Source organism: Lynx rufus, unplaced genomic scaffold (genome assembly GCF_022079265.1).
Source record: "Lynx rufus isolate CCGP_SWC_20201006 ecotype Redwood Valley unplaced genomic scaffold, mLynRuf1.p SCAF_6, whole genome shotgun sequence".
Taxonomy (NCBI): domain Eukaryota; kingdom Metazoa; phylum Chordata; class Mammalia; order Carnivora; family Felidae; genus Lynx; species Lynx rufus.
Window position 1 is genome coordinate 143,562,501 of NW_025814878.1, and position 16,357 is coordinate 143,578,857.

At 50.6% G+C, this 16,357-nt stretch overlaps 4 non-coding genes across 4 annotated transcripts; 2 read left to right on the forward strand and 2 right to left on the reverse strand.

The window, feature by feature from the left end:
• Positions 1-5,043: 5,043 nt before the first annotated feature.
• Positions 5,044-5,133, forward strand: TRNAR-UCU (transfer RNA arginine (anticodon UCU)). The gene is given in 2 exon segments: positions 5,044-5,080; positions 5,098-5,133. It is a non-coding gene; the product is annotated as a tRNA-Arg (tRNA).
• Positions 5,134-10,862: 5,729 nt separating this feature from the next.
• TRNAL-CAA (transfer RNA leucine (anticodon CAA)) lies at positions 10,863-10,968 on the reverse strand. The gene is made up of 2 exons: positions 10,931-10,968; positions 10,863-10,908 (listed from the first exon to the last, which is right to left on the reverse strand). It is a non-coding gene; the product is annotated as a tRNA-Leu (tRNA).
• Positions 10,969-12,378: 1,410 nt separating this feature from the next.
• On the forward strand, positions 12,379-12,451 carry TRNAK-UUU (transfer RNA lysine (anticodon UUU)). Its single transcript has one exon. It is a non-coding gene; the product is annotated as a tRNA-Lys (tRNA).
• Positions 12,452-16,015: 3,564 nt separating this feature from the next.
• TRNAD-GUC (transfer RNA aspartic acid (anticodon GUC)) lies at positions 16,016-16,087 on the reverse strand. The gene has a single exon. It is a non-coding gene; the product is annotated as a tRNA-Asp (tRNA).
• Between the last annotated feature and the right edge of the window lie 270 nt (positions 16,088-16,357).

Below are 16,357 nucleotides of genomic sequence, written 5' to 3' on the forward strand. Positions count from 1 at the left end.
AATAAGAAAAAAAAAGAAAATCTGTGATGGCTGTCTCACACGGGGTGAGGGAGGTGGAGAAAACAACCCACAAGCTTACCTCCCAGAAACCAGCAGGACTTGGGTATAACTTCTTTCCCTCACTCCCAACCCCAGTCCTTCCCTTTCTTTCTCTTTCTTTTCTTTTCTTTTCTTTTCTTTTCCTTTCCTTTCTTTCTTTTCTTTTCTTTTCTTTTCTTTCTTTTCTTTCTTTCTTTCTCTGTAACACAAGGGGAAAAGTTTATTAAAGTGAAAAGTGCACTCTTGAGATATGAGATGGGGTGAGCTTAAGAGAGAGAGAGCTTGGCCCCCTCCCCCAGTACTTTGAATGCAAAAAAAAAAAAAAGTGAATAGTTGAAGTCCCCCAGAACTTAAATGCAGACAAAACCCAGCAGGAATACGTAAGCAGTTGAAAAGTTGGGTTATGACTCCTGTGGTAAGAACTACAGACCACGCACCATGGGGAGCGGTGGGTGCATCTCACTAGGAAGAGCCTATTAGAAAGTTCAAGTTCCTACAGGGTTGAGTCTTGCGTGAGGTGATTTGGGGGAGGATTTCAAGAGGAGGGCTTTTCTGGGTTGGATGCTGTCCGGAAGCAGGGAGCGACTCTGTGACTGGATAGCTTGAAACATCCCGTCCAGAAGGGAGAGTAGAGCAAAGCTGAAACTATGATTGCTAAAGAAGCTGTGGTTACTCATATTGGACAAGTCGGGGCGACTTGGGGACATTCTTGTGGCTTCACAATATTTCTGTTTCTGTTTTTGTTTTGTGTGTGTGCGTGCGCTCAGACACGACTACAGAGTGATCTTATTTTCATCTTGCTCCGTCAAGGTCACTGAGTGGCCCCGTCTGGCACCTGTGTTCGGCCAAGCTGTCTGTGCGCAGCAGGAGAGCGCCCAGGCCCGGCCGGTGACTCCGGTGACTCCGGGTCACCTTCCCATGACGGGTGCCGCTTTTCTCTGTCTCACAGTTTTCGGATGTCACGAATTTCGTCGAATATCACATCGCAAACGCTTTTTGCAGGAACTCCCCAGATGTCATCGTAGTGGCTTGGTGATGTTTCGCTCTTCGGATGAGGCCGGAAAGAATTCGATATTCAATATTCTGCTTTTGCGCACAAAACGTTCTTCTTCAGGTGGGGCTCGTTCCGTGGGACAGTGTCCTGCAAAACGGATGACCCATTCAAGCGTTATCAAGCTTAAATCAGCCGAGACGCGTGCCCCGGGTGCTGCGCTCGCGGGGAGAACACGACCCTGTGAGAACACGAAGGCAGCGCAGAGGCAGGAGCCCTGGGCGTCGATCGCCACACGAGTGTCCCGGACAAGGGCTGGAGGACACCTTTGCCTCGGAATCTGAAAATCGGACGCATCTGTTACTTGCTCGCGCCCCCGCAAGCGCCCTTCTGTTCCCAGGATTGCGAGCCTGAACCCGGAGCCTGGAAAGGACGCTGCCTGGACACCCTGCTCGAGGGAACCACATGCGACCCCGAGCCCAGAACCGCCCCGTCTATTATACGGCTCAATTCTGCCCAGGACTCACGAGTTCCTGCCTGGCCTTTCCGCGGCGTGCGCCACCGCGAGGCGCGCAGTGCGGCTCCTTGGACACCGTGTCCTCCGGATTTGCGCGTCTGCGTCTGGGCCGCGGCCTCCCCGACGCCGAGGCACCTCCTGGACCCGCGCTCGCGTCCCGCGCGGAGGCCGGAGGCGTGGACGCTCCTGAGCCAGTGGCGGCCGTCCCGGGGTCCCCCCTGCAGCTGTGAGGGGGCTGCCCAGCTCCCCACGGCCTCAGCCGGCACCCCCCCCAAGTGTCCCTGGGCCCAGGGCAGCCAGTGTGGTGCCCTCTAAGGAGCCCCAGTTAGGTGTCAGCTGTGAGGGTCACGCACGTGGGTCCCCTCCCTGGCCGCTCCTCCCCCCACCCCCTGCTTTGGCGCCCCGGTTCCAGCCCCCCCTGCCTGACGTGCTCCAGATCTAGAAGTGACCTCACGTGTCCTCGCAGGTCAGCGGCGGGAGAATGCACCATGGGCAAGCTCCGACTCACCAGCCTCGATTGGTCCTGGATTTACTAGGGGCACATTCTTTAATCTGTGAGGAAGACGCCTGGCCTCAGCCAGGAAATGGTTGCAAAACTCGGTGTGTGCCCGTGCCCCCCCCACACCAGGCCTCTGTCACACTCACTGCCAAGCACACCTTGGCCCGGTGGCCAGCCGCCCGCCTACCACGCGCTCGCATTAGGAGTTAACATTCCACTAGCTATGCGGGCGGCTAGACGGCGTGCAATTCTGCTGACTGGCCGTGGAGGGGTGAGCCGGGGCGAGCGATCCAGCACCCAAGATGTTTACTGAGGGTGTGGGGATCAGGGGTTCAGGGAAGGTAGCCCGAACGTCTGCTGTCGGGAAAGGGCTGAGGATGACTATGCGCGCGACCAACGGCATCAGCCTTTCCAGACTTTCCAGAGCTCAGGTCCGGGAGGGTGGATCACCCATCGTGGATAACGGGGACACGAGCAGGGGTGGCTGTAAAGTCTGTGTATCTTAAAGATGCCCGTTGTCATTCAGTCGGTCATCACAGCCGTCTAGAAGCAACACACCAAGTTTCTGAGCCACCGGAAAAAAAAAAAAAAAAAGAATATCCTTCCCTGTGAACGGGGATGGCAGGGGGTTTTGTCCTGGTCCCGGCCCAGTGCCTCCCTCCATTCACAGCCTCAGCCATCGTAGGAGAGGGAATTCTCCGACCGGAGCAAACTCTGCTCTCACTCACAATCTGTGGTCTGAGACAGATGGGTTTCCAGGAGACCCTAGTTCGCCCAGGATGGACAGCACAGGTCCGAAGACACAGGGGGAGACCGTCACAGCTGTGCCAAACATCACAGGGTCTTTCCTCGCACTTCGCTGTTGGGACTTCACGTGACATATACGGGAAAGGCCCACAAAGTATTTGGAGAACGTGGGTGCATCGCGTAGCCCACGATGGGTAAGCGGCCTAGAGGACTTTATAACGTATAATGAAAATCATGTTTAGGCACCGTCTCTGCATGAGATTATTTACTTGAAAACGCGTTCTCAGATGGGATGTTAAGACTGCTGAGGCAAGAGGGATTAAGATAAGGTCCGGAAGACTATTTCATTCCACAGACCACTAATTTGGGGGCTTGCTGCAGATATGTGCCACACGAGCAGCTGGGAATATTTAACTGCTCTGCAGTCTACGCGTCTTATTTTCTGCGAAGGAGCCCTTGCAACTGAGCATTCTGTTGATGGCAGACACAAACTAACGACAGATATATTTTTACCGCTGTCCACCCGGAAAGACTTCCTTTCATTTGAAAACTTTAACATTCTCTGCGAAGCACAGCGTGTGGGTTTAAGTATCTAATTAAGTAGCCTAAGGCGTGCTTAGTTAGATCTCCGGATTCCCGGATCCCATCTTCCCAACTGACTCGTGCTTCGTGCCCATCTCGGATACTCCACGGTGACGAAAAGAATTTCATCTTGTAAGCGGACACGCAGGAATGACCCTCAGGAAATAGGACGACCCATCTCCTCTGGCGCTGAGAACGTTCCACCCGGCTTAGCCTCCCGCTCGCGTCCGACACTCTCGTCCTGTCCGCTTTGCGCTTTCGCAGACGCGGGGTTGGGAGCTCGGGTTTTGCCCTGCAAGCCTCGGAGCTCGTTTTGTGCTTTCCGGGTGCGGCCCGGACGTGGGGGTGGGGCTGGGGACTGAGGACCCCCGCGTGCGCGCGCGTGCAGGGCCCTGGGGCCCCTGACCTCCACGTGTGCGCGCTCCGCCTGCAGGTCGGGGCTGGACCCCCGCTGTCCGGGTCGCCGCGCATCACGTCGTGGCCCAGTGGGAACAGCTGAGATGTCCCCTCTTCTTCCGACAGCCCCCTCCCCATGCGCAGATCACCGCAGCGCGCGCCTTCGCGCCCGCAGATCCCGGACTGGCCGCACCTGTAACCCGCCCCTTCGACGAACCCACTGGACCGAGGGTCGCCGAAGGAGCGGGGGCGGCTGGACCGCCCGGTCGCACCGGAGAGAGGCAGCAAAGAAAATTGCCGAGTTGGGAACCTGCAGTATTTCCCAAGCTGCCTGGATGCGCTCAAAGCTCCGCGGGCCTGCGTGGCGGTGCGGTGCTTTGCTCCGCGAGTCCCGGGACCAGGCCGCGCGCGGAAGCCACCGTCCTGGTCAACAGCACAGGTGCCAGGAAGCGCCTCCCCGACCGGGGCCGGAGGGGACGGGGTGAGGGGGGCGAGGAGGAGAGAGGGGGGCGGGGACGGGCTAGCCCCGGCTGCCCAGGCCACGTGCCGGGAGCCCCCCCAGTTCTGTATTCGCGGAGCCAGCGGCCGGGAGCACGTCCGTGCATCATGCGGGTGAAATGACATCTGTGTGTTTATGTATTTATTTGTTTGATTATTTATTTACTTTTTCCTTTACATCCCAGTCGGTTAGCATATAGTGCAACAATGATTTCAGGGGTAGATTCCAGTGATTCATCCCCTATGTGTAACACCCAGTGCTCATCCCAGCAAGTGCCCTCCTTGATGCCCTTTACCCATTTAGCCCACCCCCCACCCACAACCCCTCCAGTAACCATCTGTTCTCCATATTTAGGAGTCTCTTATGTTTTGTCCCCCCTCCCTGTTTTTATATTATTTTTGCTTCCCTTCCCTTGTGTTCACCTGCTCTGTGTCTTCAAGTCCTCAGATGAGTGAAGTCATGATATATGTCCTTCTCTGACTAACTTCGCTTAGCATAATACCGTCCAGTTCCGTCCACAGAGTTGCAAATGGCCCGGGGTTTTGAGCTTTGATCAAACTGTTCCTCATCTCGTAGAGACAGATGAGAATGGTCGCTGGAACGATCAGAAACACCCGCGTCGGGTACTGTGTGTCCCTCGCACTGTCTTGTTTTTGTGTTTCTTGCACTTTTCGCGGTGACTGGAACGGAATAAATGTCCAGAAAAATACTGTATTGCTGACCACGTGCACAGTAGACGACCTTAGGGCTCGGGCCCAGCGCGCCTCCCTGCAGGCTCTGTGGCGCAATGGATAGCGCATTGGACTTCTAGCGCGGGCGGTGGAGGAATTCAAAGGTTGCGGGTTCGAGTCCCGCCAGAGTCGGAAGCGTTTTGCCACTCAGGGGCCGCTTGGTTTCAACTTTGTGGTGTTGGGTCCCCGCAGCTTCGTCATGAGCAATCCCACTCGTGTCTGCAGGGGCTCAGTGACCAAACAGAGCGAAAGGGAGTGAACGCTTGTAGCGAAGGTTCAACATTTGCATAAATGCTGCTATTTGTCTGTCGTGAGAAACGTCTTCCAACGTGCTGTTTTCCCGGTCTTGGCTGGAGGGTCGCGGGCGGGGGTTCCACGCTGCTCCTTCCAGAACATTGAAGTCGCGGGGGGGTTTGCAGCTGCTGACGCGCAGCCCGGGTCTGCACTCCCCCTTCCCCCACGGCGCCCCCAAAGCGCTCCTTGGAAGCACCCAAGTTCCAGCCCCGGAAACTTAACCAAAATTCAGTTTGCTTTTAAATGAATGGTGGGTGAGATCAGTAGCAATTATCCCCCTCCCCCCTTAACTGTGGAAATGGAGGTAGAGCCGAAAAATACACCTGCTCTCCATCCTCGAACACTACTTCCTTCATTCTCTCCACTGGCGCTTAGTTTCGAGTATCCTTCCAGAAGTTATACATGCATGTGTATGTTATATAAACATATATTATACAATATATCTATAGTATATAAGATTTATATATTTATATATAACCACATGGATCTCTGCGCCCGTCTTTCGTGTGTAATATCATCTCACATATGCAGTGTTGTTGTGTTCTTTATATAAGCTATGCAATATTCCATAGCAGGGGGTGTACAATTGCATCGTAAACACCTCACATCTTAAGTCCAGGTTGCAAGGCATCGCGTGGCCAGCCCTCCCCTTACTGAAGGCCCCCGGGGGGGTGGTCTTGTGTTTGCCATTAGGGAAACAGGACCACGGACCTACTGAATTCCCAGCAAAGCCTGCATCTGGCATGCTTCCGTGCGCTGAAAAGGGAGAACTGGTTGACCTCTACCTTTGCTTGTTGAGCACGGGGTCATTTATCTTCCAATAAAGCATTTTCTTGACCCACCTCTTGTGACATGGTGGGTTTTCTGCTCTTCAACTTGCACAACAATTTGGCCATGATGCGCGTTTCACTGCCGTCAGCCAGGGTAACAATTAACCTCCTACAGAATAGTGCCGATTACGCACTCCTCATATCATGATATACATCGCATGTCCAGCAGGCCAGGCAATGAAATGAGGGGGTAGTTTCACAGCCTCTGACCCCTGTTCATTCCTGCATAGATTTCTCAGTAAATTACCATGTTCTTACTATAGCTGCAATACCACTTTTCTAATATTAAATCCACACATGGATGATTTCTGAATTCTCCATGCCATTGCATGTTTTATCTGTTAATCCCTGCACCAAAATGCATGCCCTTAATTAAACGAGTTTTCTACTAAGTCTTGATACTTAGTATGCTAAATACCACTGTCTTTTTCTTCTTTAAAAGTCTCCTGACCAGCACAGTCACAGACTCACCTTTTCTCTTTGCCTTCCCTCAAGGATCTCAGTCCTACACTTCCTGCTTCCTGACATCTTTTCTCTAATGGTTATGTAACAGATTTTTTTTCCTGGTTTTCTAATTTTTGTATAGCCAGAGGACAACTCTCCTAGTGGTTAATCCTTCATGGGTGGAAGTAAAATTTTCATTAAAAAAAAAAAATAACACACGACAGAGATCACCAATTACTTTCACCATTTCATAGTACTTTTCTTAGATTTTTAGATTATTTGATCTATGCATGGGGCTGTTTAAGGACCCTCTTAATCAATTGATTGATTTCTTTTTATCTGCATATTCTATTCCCTATATCATTTTTCTTCATAGGAAACCATTTTAATGTATTAACTGTTTACATTGCCATTACATTAAAACATTACATGTTTTCTTACAGAATATGTAATATTTGGTGCATATCTTTTCCATATGACAAAATCGTACTTGGTATACATATCATTCCACTTCGGACTTTTTCTTTTTTTATACATTGGGATTTTAAAAAAATGTTTATTTATTTTTGGGAGGGAGACAGAATGTGAGCGGGGTAGGGGCAGAGAGGGAGGGAGACACAAAATCTGAAGCAGGCTCCAGGCTGTCAGCATAGAGCCTGATGCGGGTCTTGAACTCACAAACTGCGAGATCATGACCTGAGCCGAAGTCAGACACTTAACCAACTGAGCTACCCAGGCACCCCTGACTTTTTTCCATAACCATCATTACTTTCTTTATACATCATTTAAATGCTGAGCACTATCTCATAGGGTGTATCTACCATATTTTACCTTTTTAAAAAATGCTTCTAAGAAGGTGCCGTTTTAGTCCCTGAGGCAAACATCCTCATTCGCATCCATTTGAAAGGCATCTACCGTATACCATCCAGATGTGCTGGTCTGTAAGTTACATTTCAAATACATAGTACTAAGTGAAAGAAATACGGTCACTGCTGACGGTCCTGACCTCCCTTCCGGTATATCATATTTGTGTTTGGCTATGTAATAATACATTTCATATAAAATTAAAACGAGATAACTAAATGAAGGTCCAACTGTCAAGAAGCAGGCTTAGAAACTGGCTTGGGTCGGATGGTGCAGCGGTGTGAATGTGTGTGAGGGAAGGAAATATTCAAGGTAGATCCTATCTTACTACATAAATAAATACATTGTCAGTAAACTTACAAGATCGGGGGTTCGAAAAACGATAAAATGAGAACATTTGCTGTAGGTGGGACTTGGTGAAACAAATCAATGGATACATTTCCTCACAGGTCATTGACATGCTCTCCAAGCTTCTCGGTGTCTTTCTTGTAAAATGCCTATTTCATAAACAGCAAATGGCTGGATCTTCTCTTTTTTCCAGTCTGACCATTTCTTGATTTCAGAGTGGGATTTTAAACTCACCGAGGATGTTGTAGAAATATCGCCGGTACCTGTTGAACGTGAGACTGGGTTCTATGTGTGTCTCTCGCGACGCGCGGATGTAGTAAGGCAGAGACCAGGACTGGAGAAAGCGTTTTCAGGCTCCGGATATTCAGTCATTGATTCATAGACAGAAAGTCAAAGGGCTCCCAGAGGGAGTTTTTCTCACTGTTAGGAAGGCCAAAAATAATACTTCAAGCTAAGGAAGTGTAAGAATTTCTGAAAGTTTGGCACCCTTATGTGTGACAGTTTCATTTATTCTCTCTGTCTTACCTGGGGAAAAAAGGATGATACGGGCAATGGAGAATGTGAGTAAGCATTAATATCCTACAAAGCTCTTTAGTAACAATTCTGGGTAATTGAGTGTACATCACTAAATAAGTAATACAGATTTTACCAGGTGGGAAATAAGAGTCAAAAAACATTTTGTGCTTCTGCTAAAATTGTGACTTTTTGACAAGAGAAAGCTTTGATCCACATGAAAATTGTTTTTTGTTTTTGTTTTTTTTTTTTTAAGATTTTATTTTTTAAAGTAATCTCTACACCCAACATGGGGCTTGAACTCACGACCCCAAGATCAAGACTTACATGCTCTTCTGACTGAGCCAGCCAGGCTCCCCATATGAAAATTGCTTTTATATACATTTTTATACACATTTCATATAATCCACACACACACACTTTTATAGACATTGTTTTTATAAACATTTTTATATCTTTTTTTTTGGTACAATGGAATAAAATTAATTTTTGAATGTGTAAAGGGGTCTTGAGGTTTGACCCCAGTGTCTTTATCGTTTTGAGGGGATTACAGACTAGGTAGGTCAGATAAGCATCAGAAACATCCTCGGCTTTACCTTTAACATTTTTGTATGAATCCTCATTTAAGAGTGTAGTCGATTTTTCTTTGGAATAGTAGTGAGACTCCAACTCCAGCTAACGTATGGGTTAATCAGCACGAGCAGAACGGATGGTAGGTAAGTGGGATCCTTCCTTATCGTATAACGACTAATTTCTGACATGGAGTTAAATATTCCCCTGTGAGCAGCAACTTATCATAAACACTGAGGACCTCTGTTTTAATCGTGAAGTGTATGTACTATAATTGTCCCCGACTGACTGATAATCACTTTATACACAATTTTTATACCTATCTTTATGTTTGAATATGACTACGTTTTCTATAAGCTGAGAAATAAAAGATCATTGAAATGTATTTATATTTATGTATTTTACTTTATGAAATAAAAATACACCCTCATACACAATTAACCCAGGAAGACTGTTCTCTTTTCAGTGTTAGTCTTTTTTTTTTTTAATCCTAAATTTGGTAAATAAAAGGATTCTCACAATACTTCTGAGTCCAAGTCTGAAAAATGACAAAGCAAACCTAATTATTTCTGTCATTCTTCCTTTTTAAAGTGGAAGAACAAATCTTTCTGTCAGTTGGAGGCCATTCTAGAAAACCTGAAGGAGTTAGGCACAAAAGACATCTTTGGGGTTTTTACTCTTCTGAAGTTAGGCCCTACATTTGTGAAAATCAAGTCAAGAGGAATTGTCATGGGAGACAAAACATGAATACAAGTCAGAATTGTGTAAAAACGAGGCATAGTTGTTGTTGTTTTTTAACAGATAACATGTAAATCCACAGCAATAATAACAGTGACTATTGGGAACTTAAAAATATGTAGATTGTCTTCAAATTATTTAAAAATATACCAGGAGTACAAAGAGGCAACAGACTATTTCGGCGATTCAGAAAGAACTTCGGTTAACTTGGTACAAATAACTTGATAATTTTGCAGGAAAAAAAATCAGATTTTGCTCTTTTGCACGTATTTTCATCCCACAATTGTATATTCTTTTCCTACAAATAAATCAATTAAAAATGACTATCTCATATTTTGATCATTTGTATACTGTTTTTTATTTTTTTTTTTAAATTTAAATGTTTATTTACTACCGAGAGACAGAGGGACACAGAGTGTGAGCAGGGGAGGGGCAGAGAGAGAGGGAGACACAGGATCTGAAGCAGGCTCCAGGCTCGGAGCTCTCAGCACAGAGCCCGACGTGGGGCTCGAACTCACAAACTGTGTGAGTTCATGACCTGAGCTGAAGTCAGCCGCCTGACCAACTGAGCCACCCAGGCGCCCCTGTGTACCGCCTTTTAAATGAACCTTACTATATCTCTATATGTATGTATTTAAATATACACACATACAGCATCAGATGTATCTGCGGACATTACCGGGGGTCCACGGAGGGTGGCACCGGGTGCCAATCACCCCTGGTTGAGAATCACTGTTCTAACCCTTTTGCCTCTCATGTCTCGCTGATCTGATGCCACAGAATACATCACATCCAGACTCTTCACGCCACAGCCCACGCCCTGACCATCAGGGAGAAGTGATGGGGAGAAGGTGTGCAGGGGAGGAAAGGGGAAGGTCGGAGAAGAAAAAGAGGCTGAGGCGAGGGCAGTGGGGAGGAGGGACACGCAGGAGAAGGGTGGAGGGGTGGAGGGTGCCCCTGCCCCTGCCCGTCACAGAGCAGTTCAAATACTGGAGGCAGGAACTTAGAACCCTCACCTCATCCATGTTGTAAGACCTACATTTTAATACTGATGTATTACTGAGATTCCACACAGAGGGAGAAAGAAAGAAACAGAAAGGAGGGACGAAGGAAGCACCGGCAGAGGAGAAAGACACGCAAGCCCACCGACTTAAAAAGGGTGACGTGCGGGCAGCAATAGGGAGAAAGGGGAAGACCCGCTCTTGCTGCCTAAAACGGCGGTTACGTAAAGTTGCAGACTTTGAAACTAAAAGGGGAGTGTGTCAGAAGTGGGATTCGAACCCACGCCTCCATGCGGAGACCAGAAGCCCCGAGCGCGGGAAGCGAAGCTTGAGTCTGGCGCCTTAGACCACTCGGCCATCCTGACACCCGCGAAGGGCGGGCCGCTAATCGGCTTGTAAACGCACCAGAGGGAACCGGACTCCGCGCGGCGAGCGCCAGCCCACTGCGCCTGCGCGATGCCGGAGGCGAAAGGCGAGTTTGCCGGAAGCCGGGGGCTGAGGCGCGCGGAGCCGGAGCCGGGACCCGGGGACACCCGGGGGGACCCGGGGGACGCCTCCGCCCCGCCGGATGGGGGTGAGGAAAGCGCGGGCCGCAGAGCCCTCCCCCCCCCGGCTTCCCGCGGGGCTCACGCCCCTCCCCCCACGGTTAAGTTCAGAAGGTAACAGGTGCCGCGAGACCCGGAGAGCAGGGCTTAGCGCCCCCTGCCCGGGCCCACCTGGAAGTGTCCTCCTAAGAGTAAGCGGCGGCTGGATTGTTTTTTCGGTCAAGTCGAAATGATTGAATGTTATTCCCCCAGGCATAGGTTTGTCGCGTTAGTTTTAATGCCTGGAATTCCGTGTCATTTCTGTGCCAAAATAGCACGAACACACGACTTCGTAGGAGTTGGCATCGTGGGTACTGCATGAACTTGACGCATGATTTTCCTCATATTTGGTCAAAGTGGCATTTGTCTTCATGAATTGAAAAGCCCAAACATAATGCCTTAAATTAATGATAACGGAAGTATTGACTCGAAGTAGGTGAGTAGTCCGGGGCTGGCGCTGCCGCCTCCTTTGGGTGGGTGGGAATTTGCCCCCCACCCCCCCACCCCGGTCTCTCTGCAGGTGCTCGCGAGCCGCTAAATCGCGAACCACGAGCACGGTTTCCTCACCCGCCGCTCACTCCTGTCTTGGGATGAGTTGGGGCTCGCGATGCAACGTGAGGGACAAAGCTGGAGGCGGCCCTGCACCCCTCCACCCCCACCCCCGGCCCTAAAGAACCCAGACCCTCCATTTCCGAAACTACGGGGACAGTCCCGCAGGGGACAGCCAGGCTTAATCCCCCTGCGTTGTGTCAGGGTCAAACCCTCCTCCTCTCCATCTTCCCTGCGTTCTCTTGAGGATGCCCTTCGGTCGTTCCAGTTCCTAAAAAAGCCTCGTGCCGGTTTCCCCCACCGGCAGGGGAGGGAGCCCGCGCGTCCGCTCTGCAAGCACCTGAGGAGGAAATAGTGTGTCCGACGGTCCTTCTGCCCCAAACCGCGAGTCCCCTTCGGCAATAATTGGGTCCAGGAAGAACCTTCACTCTCCCTGTAGCTGTGCGCGTTAACTGGCTCTTTAAAGAATGTCCAGGGTGGCGGTTACGCGGTCTGCTTAAGGATGAGATGACCCGGGTCGCTGAGGCACACTTTGGGGGGCCCTGGTAGTTCCTGGAACCTTAGATCACTTCTCTTCCTGGTAGCTCGAATTCTGCACGGAATTTAGTTATTTATAAGACAAGTTAGCCCTGCCTTCTCAGGGCCTGGGTAGCTCAGTCGGTAGAGCATCAGACTTTTAATCTGAGGGTCCAGGGTTCAAGTCCCTGTTCAGGCGGCAGTTGAACTTTTTTTCCCCCCAGCCACATGTGGAAGAGGAACCTGCACGTGGTCCACATGAACTCCCACATGAACTCGTTGTCTTTGCCCACGTGAAGGCCCAATCTAGCCTCATTTAATTATTCCTTCTAAGAGCGAACTAAGCCACTCCTAGATTTTGCAAGGGAATGTAGAATTGTGGGCGATAGGAGGAAAGACAACAAAAAACTTTCGAGTGAATTACTATGAGATGTGCCCTTTTAAAATTCCCTTGCACAACGTGGGGGTGACTGTCTAGAAGGAGGGGTGCAGTTTGATTAGATCCTGCCCGGGTACCATTGTGGTCGCTTTGATCCCTGGGCGTCCCCCAGCTTGTTCAGCAGACGCCAGTGCACGGCTACTGCCCCGCTCTGCAACACGGAGGTGAAGAACTGAAATCCAGACACATCCTGAAATCGTGTTCACCATCCGCTTTGTGCTTTCGTTGAAAAGCTGCCCCTCCCGGGGTGCCCGGCCGGCTGGGTTGGTAGGAAGTGCGACTCTCGGTCACCCGGTTGTGCGCTCGAGCCCCATGTCGGTATGGAGATTACTCTCAAACTCTTTAAAAAGGGAAAGCTACTCCCCTTCTCCTGGGGTTTAAATCATCTGTAGAAGCTCTGGAAAGGAGGTTCTTTCCATTTGTTCTGTGTAGGGTGCCATAGGCTTTGGTAAGTCCTTAGATGGCGTTTTGCTTAAAAAGTCAAGGTTTTCACCTGGTGGATACTGTGTGTGCAAAGCAAGAGTGCATTTGCTTCATCACTGTGTTCCTCGTTTCCACCGCGTGATACCCCCGCAGGAGAACACGTGTCTGGGGAGTGGTACCAGCTTCCCTTCCTTGGCTGGACCCCTGACAGGGCGACAGGGAGCCTCCCCATCTAGGTGTGCCTGACGTAAGATGTCAAACAACTCCTCATTAAAAGATCTAAAGTCTGCTGTTCTCCAGGTTGAGTTCCTGACCTGCTCTTGAATCTTAATTCAGTCGGAGAAAGGCTGAGATCTCCCAGATGAGCGGAAGGAACCCACAGCTTCCGGGACACTCGGGCTCTCCCCAGAGTGTGGACCAATTTCCTAGAGTCTTGGACGGGTGCCACAGCCCGTCATCACTGAGCAGATCGTTTCACCTCCATACTGTGCATTTGCTGAAAGCTGATTTATGTGCACACACACGGGAAACGAACCAGAAAAGTCGAGTTCGAAGAAGGGCAGGCTCCATTTGGGGGTGTTTTCGCTGGAGTCCGCCACCGACTGCCGGAAGCGGGCAGTGGGGTAGAGCAGAGGGGCCCTGGGAGATCACGTTTCCTACAGGCCAGGCAGAGCAGGACACCAGGTTCCCGCAGGACCTCGGGGACAGCTGTGTCCCCTGGCCGCGGTGACCAAGGAGGAAGCCCAGGAGGAGACGGGGAGGAGCTGGAGTCGAGCTGACAAGACAGGGCACCTGCCAGGGAGTCTGCTGCCCCCTGTCGAGTTTTTCCTGCACTTTGTACCTGGGATTTCCCAGGTCCTTCGGAGCCGGAAGAAGGGCGGTGCGCCCACCTCGGAGGCTTCTCCTGCTGGAAAAGACCGTTTCCCTCGTCCCCACTGTTGGCAGGTGTTTCCTGCTCACTCGCCCCTCCTTTCTCTTCTCCACCTCGCCGCTGCCTCCCCTCCTTTTCTCTCTGGTCTCTTCTCTGCTTCCTTCTCCGTCTCCCCCCGCGTGTCACCTCCAGTCTCTAAAGGCAAAGTGGGGCGGAATTAAAACACGCCGGCCCCACTGCGCACTGTAGTGACTACATGATCTGGAGGAGAAACACCAGGTTGCTGTCGTTGTTACATGAAGGGTGGTAACAACAGGATCTGTGCTACATCACTAGTGGGCTTTTTTTAATGCCATACAAATAGTTTACATTTTATATGAAATACAATAAATATGTGACTATGTTAGTAACATAACCAGAATAACTAATGACAGAGAAATGAGCAGTGGTTCCCTAACTTCGAGGCCTGTTGAGATCACCCGGGAATATCCAACACCTACTGAGGGCTGGTGCCCACCTCCAGACATTCTAATTTCATCGGTACTGGGTCCCACCCCCCATCAGGGATTTTAGAAGCTTCCAGGTGATTCTAATGTACAGCAAACTTCTATGTACGTTGAGAGCTTTGCCAAGGGTGGTTCGTGTAAGACCAAGGTCTCCGTCGCCAGAGACCTTGTTAGAAAATCCAGAACCCCCGGACATACACTATGTCTACTGCAGGAGAATCTGCATTTGACAAAATACACGGGTAGTCCCAAAGCCCCTTAGAGTGTGAAGAGTCACATGTGTCGGGAAAAACCGTCAAAGTCTTGGAAATAGGCGACAGAAAATTACTGGGTGTCCTTTCAGTGAAGTGTTGGACATTGTCTGCCGGACTTTTGGAAATTGTTTGGTTCTGAGTGTGCACCTTTAACTGAATTTCTATCTATTAAGCTATTCCAGAGTTTTGTATGGTAGAGGCTGGCTTGTAGATAGTTGATCATAATGCAACTGATGTCTGTCCATAGCAAAAATTCAAATACATTTTGCCCCATAGGGAAGATAATCTCAAGTATTACTGTCTTATAGATTGCTAACCCGTTTCCCATTAATTACTCATTTACTAATCTCCTCAAGAGTCATGGGGTTGTAGAGTTTGTTATCCTAAATGTACAGGTGCAGGGAGGGGCGTGAGGGGCAAATACCCTAAGACAGCACCCGCTGTGGAGGGATGCGGCCTAAATTCAGGCACATCTCTAGGTGATTCAAGGAGCTTGTGTTTTGCGCTCCTCTGTCTTAACAATATTTTGGGTTGTTTCGTTTTCTCGCCAGCTCCATCGAAGCTCGTCCCTTCCCGCCGTTTCAGTTCGGAGCAGCTGGGAATTGCTACTTCGTGTAGACTTTCCGTTTTTCTTTTTTCTAATCTATCCGGTCTGAAAGCGATTTTGATCAGGTGTTTACTGCCCAGCGCTGAGACCAACGGACACATAATTCCGGGGCAGGTAAGGGGCTGGCCCCAGGCACCCCAATCCTTGCCTGCCGCGGCCCAGGTTCCGGCTGCTGCAGGGAGCCGGGAGTTCGAGTCCCGCCGCCGGCAAACCTGGGCTTGAGCCCGTGCGCCACCGGTTCGCAGGCGCCTTCACCTGCCCCTTCGACTCCACTTGCACCTCGTCCCCGAGCGCGGGCCCTACGCCCTGGATGCTCCGGGGAGGCCCCTCCGTCGCCTCACCTGTCCCGGCAGGTGCCCGTCCCTTTCCGCCCAAACACCCCCCACCCCCTGCCCCCGACGCGCCCCCCGCCCCGCGTGCCTGGACACACACCTCACTGGCGCCTGCGACGTCTGCGGCTCAAAGTTCTCAGCTCAACATCCGGGAGCATTTCCGGGGCGCACTTCGCATCCAGGGAAAGCGGCCCGGTGCAAGGATCAGCCCCCACACGGAAATTGCCTTAAAACGAGAGGTGGAATCCAAGCAGGAAGCCCCCCGGGAGCCCAGCCCACCCCGGAAGTTTGCTGCTCTCAAAAGGGCGAGGCCAAAAGCTGCACCTGCTGTCTCCCCGTCGGGGAATCGAACCCCGGTCTCCCGCGTGACAGGCGGGGATACTCACCACTATACTAACGAGGAGGACGTGCTAGTGCCCGGAAAGTTCTCCTATAGAGGAGTTCACACGCTGGGTCCTGACCTTTCCTGCGCACGGGATTCCTGAGAGACGCGCCCATCTTCACAGGAAAGATTTGTTATAAAATCCAAGAGAACAGATTTCCCAGTGTGACCTGGAAAATGCAAACACGACAGCCCGCGGGAGATCAGACGTTGCCGTGCACAGTTTTATCACTCTGGCACAGAAATGTTCCTTAACAGCAGGACCCCCGAGCTAGACGCACTTCCTCTGCT